Raw genomic sequence first — 10,413 nt, forward strand, 5'->3', positions numbered from 1 at the left:
CCTTTGAGACAAATACGGGTAGGTGTGGAAGGTAGTATGGGCATGTACTACTGAAAGCATAGGACCCGTATGCGTAGCAAGGAAGTCATAACCCCTAGGGCTTTTTTGGGAGTTGGCTCCTCTGGTGTGATGTGCATTTCATTGATATCTCCCTAGTTTATGTTTAGTATGGTGATGACGAGACGATTGGAGGAGGGATCCGGATCAGGATTAGGAGCTAGTGGCCAGGATAGGCCGGTGTTGTCAGTCAATAAGATGCGGGAGATGCTTACCGTGGAGGTTTTTTAGATTTTGCAAGAAGAATTGTACGGTATCATAAATTGGATCACTGGAAGGGTAATTGCCAGGCTTGAGGAGCAAGCTACAACTTTGCAGAATGTGAGAGGTGCTGCTAATGAGATGACTACTGGGGGAGATCTGATTGTGGGGGCGCAACTAGGAAAGAGGAGGATGGCCCTTTCAGCAGAGGACGAGGAGACTGAGGCTGCTGACCTGGGTACTGGAGGTCAGGAGAATCATGAGGTGTGTGGCAAGTGTAGGGGAACTCACGAATTTGCTTTTCACAAGTCCAGGTGTTTCAAGTGTGGGGAAAGAGGGCATGTGCAACGGGATTGTAAGAAGGATCAGATATGCTTTCACTATCACCAACTAGGTCATTTCAGGTTCAACTGTCTTGCTTTGGAGACGGAGGGAGTTTAGGTCTCAACGCTCATTATTTCTTAGGAGGTTAAGGTCGAGCCACAAGAAATATTTGGTATGTAATTTTACCCCCCCCCCAAATTCCGTATTGATATTATGGCGAAATTGTTCTTGAATGGTGTTGTATATGCCTTGGAATCTTGTTGGGTATTGGTAAGTAGTATCTCCGGGTTAGCTCTCTGTTTTGCCTGGTCTACGTATTGTGAATCTTCTTATGCCATTTTGCATGCCAAGAGTCATTGGTGGGTCGTATATTGCTGGGCGGGATTCAGTAATTCAGTTGATTGCTTCGGTTCCTTTGGTGGATCCAGTTGAGGGGTATAGATTGGAAGATCTATGGTCAAAGTAGCAGGAATAGTTCATCAGCAAAGTTGGAGTTCGGGCATGATAGCATTCATTCAGGTAGGATTGGAAGTTGTACATGAGATAGCCTTTGGGTTCAATCACTATCGTTGCTAGGGAAGGAGCGGTAGCAAGGAGATGGTGGTGTCAGTCTCATGAGTCATTAGGTCATTGGAAGTGCCAGATTAATTTTATTATCACCTAGGATTGTAGATGGTTAGAATTCATGGATTCATTTGAGGATGAGAAGTTAGGGTAAATATTCGCCAATTCAGAGCAAGGGTTATGGTTTTAGTCACAAACATAAAGGGCTTAAGGTTTGGTGCGTTATCATGAGAAGTGATTGAGATTATCGGACTTGCTAGGATTTCGGGGAGCATTCTTAAGGAATTCAAGAGTTGGACAATCATTGATATCGGCTAGTAATGGAACGCTATTATTGGTAGACGCAGGTCATAGTCGGTTCGTGAGGATGAGATGGGTTGGGAAGCCAACAAATTTTGTGGGATGGGAGAGCTTTGGTGAATCCAAGTGGGGGAGAATCGATCAGAATCTTTGGGAGCCGACTCGGGTGTGGAACTAGGGTAAGTTTCACATCCCAGTCAAGAGGGAACAACACAAGTGGTTATCTGGATTAAAGTTGGGTAAGTTGGGAGTTCAGGAAACGTCCAATAGCTGGTCAGCGTTTCCCCTATGATCTATGGCACGCTTGAGGATGGATCCAAGTTGAGGGTTATGTTGGAGCCTCGCTGTCAGTTGTGGTTTACTAAAGACTTTGGGGGTTCGAAGCATGACCCGAACACCTGTGCGAATGCAGTTGGATGCGGTTTTCAACTAAGTGTGAGTAGGGTTGTGATGGTTTGGGTGCGGTAAGACCATGGGTAGTTGGAAGTCTTGTAAGACTGCGATGGAATCGTAGTATTCACCAAATTGAGGTAGGCAATCGTTTAAGGTGGTCATGAGTGCAAAATGGGGTCGGTTCGTGCCTTGGGCATTACAGGCAAGATTGTTAGAGATAATTTCTTTGTTTCAGGTTGATGACCATTGGGGTCTGAGATGGAGTCAGGCATGTGTAGCTCTAGATGGGTGGGACCTGTGGGCAAGGCCCATGTGAATATGGAAATTCAGGTGGGACCTAGTAGAGACCGTAAGGTCGAGGTTTTGGATCTTGGGTTGCATGATTGAGTGTGTGGTCCGTAAGTGGCGTAGTGGGATGCTTAGGTTATTATATCCTTGTCTTTCGGGCTCTTGGGAACCTGGTGGATGGACCAGGTGTGACACTGGTAGTCTCGGTGATGGTTAGGGGAAATCTTTATATCCAGGTTTAGTGAGGGGTTGCCATGAATAGAGAAGATTTTGGGAGAAATGCAAGTGTAGGTCCTTGGATCTAAGGTTATGAGTTATGTACTGATGCGTGCAAATAGCTACACCTAATTTTATATTTATAACCTAACTACCTTAACTAACTAATTGCACCTAGGCAATGTACCTAGTCAAACTATAGTATAGTTTTGGGTAAGTCGGGTGTTGATCACAGGGAACGGTATTGACTAATTCATCTACTTACTATTAAATTAACCTAATTATTAACAAAGGAAGGGGTTTTATCTAATTTTTCAAGTTTAGATGAACTTAATTCTTAATACAAATTCAATCAATTAACAAAACACTTCCGTTAGTTCGAATCGACTTTCCCTCAATGGTTTATAATTTAGCTATGACAATTACTGTTGGTATCAATTAAGTCTATGTATGGTCACACAATAGTTAACACATAATCAATTATTGAATATGATTGGAGCCATGTAAGATTGATTTGATAAACACAATTATAGTCATAATATGAGTTCTCTAGCACAGCCTAATTCAATGATCCAATTACTTATCTAAGATTGGTTTGATCTTAGCTCTAATAAACTAGTGTTCACTGAATTATTAGGTATTCATATTCATGCAGCTTCATATTCACTAACTACACAAAACAAGAATTTAAAGCAATCCAATACTAAATCAAACATGATAGGTTCAATCAATCTAACACAAGCACAATACCAACAAGTAAAGTCAAATCTAATGTATTAAAACCATGAGTTCCAGCTTCATCTAGCTAACAGAAGCAGCTAGATTTAGCTGGACATACTAGCAATTAAACAAACACAAGTCATATAAAAAAGCATACTAAATGTACCAAACTAGAAGTCAACTTATGAACTTCTCTTCTCCTTTTGTGTTGATACCCTATTCTAGAACTTCTTCTCTTCTGAAAATCATCTCCAGGAACCCTCCAAGGCAGCCAAAAGTCCCCCAAGTCGTAATAGACAAGGATATATATAGTTTTCGATTTTTCAAAGTTCACGTCGTGAGCCGATAAGCCTCACGTCATGAGTACGAGATAAAAGTGTTCGACAAGGACTCTTTCTTCCGGTGCATATCTTCTAGAATACTCCACTCACGTCGTGAGTCTTCAATTACTCACGTCGTGAGTACGTGTTTTGCTGAGTTTTTTATTCTTCTTTCCTTCAAGCCTCCAAAGTTCCATGTTTTGTCAACTTTAGTCCCTCTCTTCGAAAATGCTTCTATTTGGCTGCAAAATATAATTTAAGCCAATAAGTACCATTATTCTATGCAAATAACCAAATTATTAATAAAAATGTAAATAAATATTGCCTAAAAATATGTATAAATATGGCAATATCAAAATACCCCACACTTATACTTTGCTTGCCCTCAAGCAAATCTAATTATCTTAAAATTAAACCTTTATCACCAACATCACATAGAACGATCCAACTCAAACTCAACCATTATGCCAAGACCTCAACGCGTGCATTTGTGTCTAAATTTTTTCCTAAGTAACCCTCCTCAATTCTAAATACTCACAATCCTCATAAACACGCGCCTACTTCTTTTGAACAATGCTCATTTTATGCATCCGTCCGAATCCATCCTCAGAAAACTTTGTAACCTCAAGGTATTTTTGTAAAGCTACCCATGCATACATAATTTAGAGAATTACAACTTTTAGATACCACACTATGTAGCTCTTGAATTCTTCACTTCTTTGATATTTGATATTTGATTTCTTTGAATTCACCACCTTCTTGTGTAATTCTTGGTATCTTCAACTTTTATATTTCTTCAGAATTTTTTTGATCTTTGATCTTCAAACTTTGATACTTCTATAGCTCCAAAAATTCTTCAACTTTTCACTTTTTGGTAATTTCTCTCTCTTTTTTTTTACATGTACTCACTTTTTTTTTTCACTCAAAACCCTACATGCTTAAGAAGGGGCGCTTAACTTCAACCCTTATTGGTTAAGGCATTAGTCTATGTGCAATGACTACATAAGCTTCCCTAGATACATTTCAGGTACAGGCTGCTAAACATATTACATCCCTCAAACTAAGCGAGGTTGTGTTTTTGTCTCATGATTTCACTAGAATAAAGGAGGCCATAAATGCACTATAACGTGTATTGGCTTAACTAAACATTTGAGCTCTCATCGGATCATCCCACACAACGCTAGCAACTTAAGTTTAAATTATCATTATTACTAGATCTAATTATTAGATTATTATTTCACACCGATAAAAATTTATTACCAAATTTTTAAATTTTCTAAATTTACTAGTAATCTACTTTTTACTTTTTCGACCCCCTACCCCACACTTATTACATACAATGCCCTCATTGTATGCATAAAATAAATTAAAAGCAATAAAAGGGAGAAAAAGGAACAGACTCCCTTGGGATAGCAGTGGTGAGATTGAACTCCAGTCGTGCGGATAAAATGTGCATCTTGAATATGGACTTCTTCTAAATAGGAACTTGGATCTTGATCTTGTTAGATATGTAAAGCACCAATAACGAATCGAAACTTCAATCTTCAATAAAGGTGGTGCAAATCTCCAAAACGTGAAGAATAATGTGAGAAAGCTTACACCACATTATATAGTGCAGAAAACGAGCCAGAATAATCTTCAAAATAACTCCAAAGAGAATAGCGGTGAAGTGTGTAGAAAAGGTGAATGAAAAGGTTACATTTTTTTGATAATTTTCGACTCACGACGTGAGTAATAGTGTTCACGACGTGAGGTCGCTAAATCTGAATTCTGAATTCCTCCGTAACCCAGCTCACGACGTGAGGAATAAGGACTCACAACGTGAAAACTGGGCAAACAAAAATTGAAACAGCCCATCCTTCTTGTAAATAAATGTACTCCAACCAATGTCTTAATGAATTAAGACCCTTCTAAATGCAATATTTGACGACTCTTCTAACTCTACCCTTTCTCTCGACTCACCCCACACTTATTTCCAATTGTGGGTCTCGAATCTCGACTTTAGACTCTAAATAACACATGTCTAGACGTATATGCTCTCGACTCGACTTTCCTTCCCGAGACTTCTTTAACAAATCTGAAATATAGCAACCAAAGGAAAAATAGAAGTAAGATAATAATTAAACAAGAGTTTAACAATCCAAACAAGTTCAAAAACAACATAACCCAAATTAAACTAAAAAAAACTAAATAATCAAAATAAAAACAAACGATGAATCATCTTCTTCATCGTTATGTGCTCCACTTGTTCCCGCTTCGTCTCCCCTTAAATGTTGATAAAAGCTCCATGTAGGACAAATGGGGTATTGACTCCCCAAAGATGATGGTTTCTCAATACTAAAATGTCGGACCATGTTCTCCATTGTACCCCCGATCAAATTAGTACTCAATGATAATTGATCAAAATATCTCGCCATATCTCCTCCAGAAGGTGCTCCACCAAAGGGTGTGTGTTGATGCACCGACTGCCCTCTCTTTCCTTGACCTCTAACATTCCTCCGCCGAGGCAGTGGTTGTGGCTGTTGCTCGGGTTGCTCATCTTGCTCCTCGTCACCATCATCATCATCCGAATGTAGAATTCCCCAATGAGACCCATAATTTCTAACCACCCTCATCGTCTCTAAATACCCCATAGTGAACTCGTTCCCCTCCATACAAGTCAAAGAGCGGGTGATGTCGGGAACGATCAAACCATAAGACCGGCCCAATTGTGTGTTAAAATGGCCACCACAAATGGGGCTCCCGGGGCGGGAACTCACAGCATAGTCCGCCAAGAAGTGAGCCAGAAAGTATGGAATGTTGCAACACACTCCCGACTGTAAAATAGACCACAAAAAGAACAAGTTCTGCTTTGTAACCTTGTCCCCATGGCGTCTGTGGTGAACGGAAAAGGTAATAAGTCGGTGGATTAAGCGGTGAATTGGTGACTTAATGCTGCTCTCTGGTGACACCCCGGAATTAAACACTCCGGATGCAATATTGTTCCAAAAAACAACACCTGATGCTCCATTCTCATACCCTCGGCCAGCCTCCCTCAGAAACATCTCAAACTTAGGAGTCATGGCCTCATGTGCCTCATATAAACCCATTCGCCAAGAGAACTCGACTAAACTGCATTCTCGGTATTCGCCCCCGAGACGGAAGACCAATGCTTGCTGAAAGGTAGGATCTTGGATATTTTCATGAAATGCCACAGTTGCAAAGAACTCCACACAAAGCTCCTTGTACACCCTCTCTTGAATTCTAAGCAAATTGTGCCACCCTTTGCACGTAAACAAAAATCCATTTCCCAAAAACGTCTTTGTGAGAAACGGGGACAACCGATCAACTATCCCAACCTCCCTCAATCTTGCCCAATTAACGGTAGGTGAAACATCAATCTCCCGATTGTACAGCCACCCCAACCGGTTGTTGCATCATGTCAAAACATCCCGAGACAAAGTTGTTGGGAAGACGTAAAACGGGTGCAAACTAGCCACCCCTATTGGAACCTCTCTTCTTGGAGCCATTCCTGCAAAAATAAATAGCAAACAAAGCAAACAAAAGCATCCCAACATATTAGAATTAAACAGAAAGCTGTCTTATCCATGCCCAGGATTCACGTCGTGAATCCCTAAGGATTCACGTCGTGAGTTTGTCAACGAGGGTAAGAATCGGTCAAGGCAGTTTCCGAATCGGGCCAAAAATTTCGTTGGGGTTTACTCCTATGTTACTTCTAAGCACAATCCAACAAAATGCAAATGCTATTTCATGAATCTTAGGGCATGTATAAACAATTTACTAAATACCAAACCCTAGCCCTAAATTCTACTATTATAACAAAATTAGCCATGAGAGTTAAGTAATATTACCTTAAATTGGAAGATTACGTAAGCAAAAAGAGATTAAGAATTGGGGACGGCCGAAATCAGGAAGAAGGGACCAGGAAACCGTTTCACTTCGTGAAGAATAAACTAGGTGTTTAGGTCAAAAGGTTCCCTGTTTCGTATCTGTGGTCCCGTGACCTTTTCAACATTCACGTCGTGAATTATTACAATTCACGTCGTGAGTTCTTGTGGACTGAAAATATGGGCCATTCCATTAATGAACAAATGGGCTGGGGCATGTAGTGGGACATTTAATTAAGCAGTTATTGGGCTGAAACATAGAATGGGCTAACAAATTTGGAGTAAGTATATTTTTCTAGACTCATGTCGTGAATTATAAGGGCTCACGACGTGAAGTCTGTCTGAGCATATAATTTCATAATTAATCCCAATTTTCATTAACTATATTTCATAATTATTACCACTTAATTTTAGGGACCCCACACTCAGTGTTCTATTATGCATGATTTAGATGATATGATCGATCTTCCTAAAAACTAAAAATGCAAAATCTAAAAAGAACAAGAAAAGAAAATGCAAACCAAACTCGGGTTGCCTCCCGAGAAGCGCTTCTTTTTGATGGAGTCGTGAGCCGGACTCCGTGCCTCCTACGTTGAGTTGTTAGAGGAGTCCATCACCACCTGGATTTTCTGTTCTTTCCATCGCGTCTTGTACGTTTGAACTCGTCTAATGTACGCCTTATTTGAATTCTCTTTTTTAGCTTTTACTTCATCTACATCGAGCTTGCGTTTGATCCCTTTAGTCTCTAATTTTTCATCACTCTTATTAAGCTCCATAGGAAACTTTTCTTCCTTCACCACTGGACTTGTCTCCTTGGAAGTAGCCTGGTCTTCATCACTCGACAAATCATCGCTTTCCTCACTCATCAAAGGCGTTGGTTTCGTGTAGGTAATGACTTCAACGAAGAACGGGACGGATGCTCTCGGTTTGGTGCGTTTGACTTGATGAATTTTCTTGATTTTTTTCCTCCATGAGCTTTTCTAATTCGTCAAGTTCATTATCTTCATCAATATTAAACACCTCTCCTTCAACATCATCTCCTTGAAATCCATCTTGTACTCCAAAATCTTCCTCATCATCACCAACCCTCAATGTAAGCTTGGATTCACGAACATCAACTAAAGCCCTAGCAGTATTTAGTAGAGGGCGACTAAGAATGATTGGGACATTTACATCCTCCTTCATATCCATAAGCACAAAGTCAACTGGGAAAACAAATTTCCTAATTTTAACATGGATGTCTTCTACGATTCCCCTTGGGTGCGTCACCGAACGATTCGCCATGTGGATGGTCATCTTTGTAGCCTTCATTTTCTGAATATTCAGCTTTTGATAGAATGAATATGGCATCAAATTTATGCTAGCCCCAGAATCGGCTAAAGCATAAGTCTTCAAATTGTTTCCAAACTCACATGGAAGAGTGAGGTGTCCAGGATCTCCCATCTTCTTAGGTATTTCTCCCAATACAACTCTTGAGCTTTGTTCACTAAGAATAACTTTGGAGTTCTTCTTTAACTGCTGACGAGTGTCTATAAGATCTTGAAGGAACTTAGCATACTCTGGAATTTTAGATAGTGACTCAATAAAAGGAGTATTAATAGGAATACCCTTTACTTGCTTGATAAACTCCAGATGTTCCCTTTCCAGTGGGCTGAGATTAGCTCGAGACGGGAATGGGAAAGGCGGATTATAAGCTGGAACTTTTATAGAAGTTTTTTGTTCAGACTGAGCCCACGACATGAGTATAACGGGCTCACGTCGTGAGTCTGGTACTTCAACATCATCTTTGATTTCGAGCTTCGACTTCTTTGGCTTTGGTCCGACTGGCTTTGGCTCCACCTCTAGTGCTTCTAAGAACTCAGAGATAGCCTCCTCTTCAGTATCTATCATCATTAAATGGGAATGAGTCTTCTTTTCGGGAAATTGGGGGGATAATCTCTCATTCACCAAAGTAGTAAGTTGACCAAGTTGAGCTTCAAGGTTGTGGATGGAGGCTTGCTGATTTCTTAATGATGTTTGTTGGTCAATCATCATTGCTTGATGATTTTTCATCATAGTTTGATGCTCCTTTATCATTATTCTTTGATCCTTCAATGCTGCATCAGTATCATCATGTCTTTTCTCTAAAACTTCCATGAAACGAACTAACATGGTCTCCAGATCAGCTTTCTTCTCAACTGGTGGTTGCTCCTTTTGGTAGAAGCCCCGGCCAGTCTGTCTGTATTTTTCCTCCTTCTGCTTCTTGTACTCATCGTATGGCAGCCACTCCTTCTTTGGCTTTCTCCAATCTTCATCATACTTGTCCCCAATCGAGTAGCATACTTGAGCCTTCTTGTTCCCATACTCATCCATATGGCAATCTCTAGTCAAGTGTGGACCATTGCATTTCTCACAACCAACTCTAATCGCATGAATTTATTGGTCCATTTGGGTCAATCTTCGGTCCATATTGTTAAGCATTGCCATCATAGCAGCCATCTCTTCAGAATGCGCACCTCCACTACCTTTTACTCCATCATGTCTTGGGTTATGGTACTCACGAGAATGCTTCGCGAACTCTTCAATTAGCACCTTGATCTGGTTAGGATTCTTCTTCGTGAGAGGGCCTTGTGAATCAAGGAGTTGCCTAGTCATGACATTGACCCGATCATAGAAAATAGACATCTCTTGTTGAATATTAAGGTCATGTTGAGGACAATTCCTTAACAATCCTTTGTAACGCTCCCATGACTCGTATAGTGACTCCCCCGATTGTTGCTCAAAGTTGGCTATTTCCTTCTTGAGTTTAGCTATCTTGGATGGTGGGCAAAATTTGTCTAGAAACTGTTCACGCATTTGAGCCCAAGTAGTGATTGTACCAGGTGGGAGTGCTTTCAACCAGTCTATTGCAGCTCCTTTGAAAGTAACTGGTAGCATCCTCAGCAAGACAGTATCTCTATTAACATTTGGGACATTGAAATAGTCAGCAATGTCATTGACCTCATCTAGATGTTTGAAAGCGTCCTGGTGATCCTTTCCATAAACAGAATATCCTTTAGTGCATTAAGGATATGTCCCTTCAACTCGAATGTAGCAGTGGCAGGAATCACGGGTTGTACTAATCCCGCACCAACATCTTCTCGAATACGGTTCTTGTAAGCTCC

The 10,413-nt window shown here is 40.5% G+C and overlaps 1 non-coding gene across 1 annotated transcript; it reads left to right on the plus strand.

The window, feature by feature from the left end:
* Positions 1-9,950: 9,950 nt before the first annotated feature.
* LOC145110139 (small nucleolar RNA R71) lies at positions 9,951-10,057 on the plus strand. Its single transcript, XR_013709519.1, has one exon. It is a non-coding gene; the product is annotated as a small nucleolar RNA R71 (small nucleolar RNA).
* Positions 10,058-10,413: the final 356 nt, after the last annotated feature.

The sequence above is a fragment of the Lactuca virosa genome, chromosome 4, assembly GCF_052849685.1.
Source record: "Lactuca virosa cultivar CGN04683 chromosome 4, Lactuca_virosa_CGN04683_v6, whole genome shotgun sequence".
NCBI classification, from domain to species: domain Eukaryota; kingdom Viridiplantae; phylum Streptophyta; class Magnoliopsida; order Asterales; family Asteraceae; genus Lactuca; species Lactuca virosa.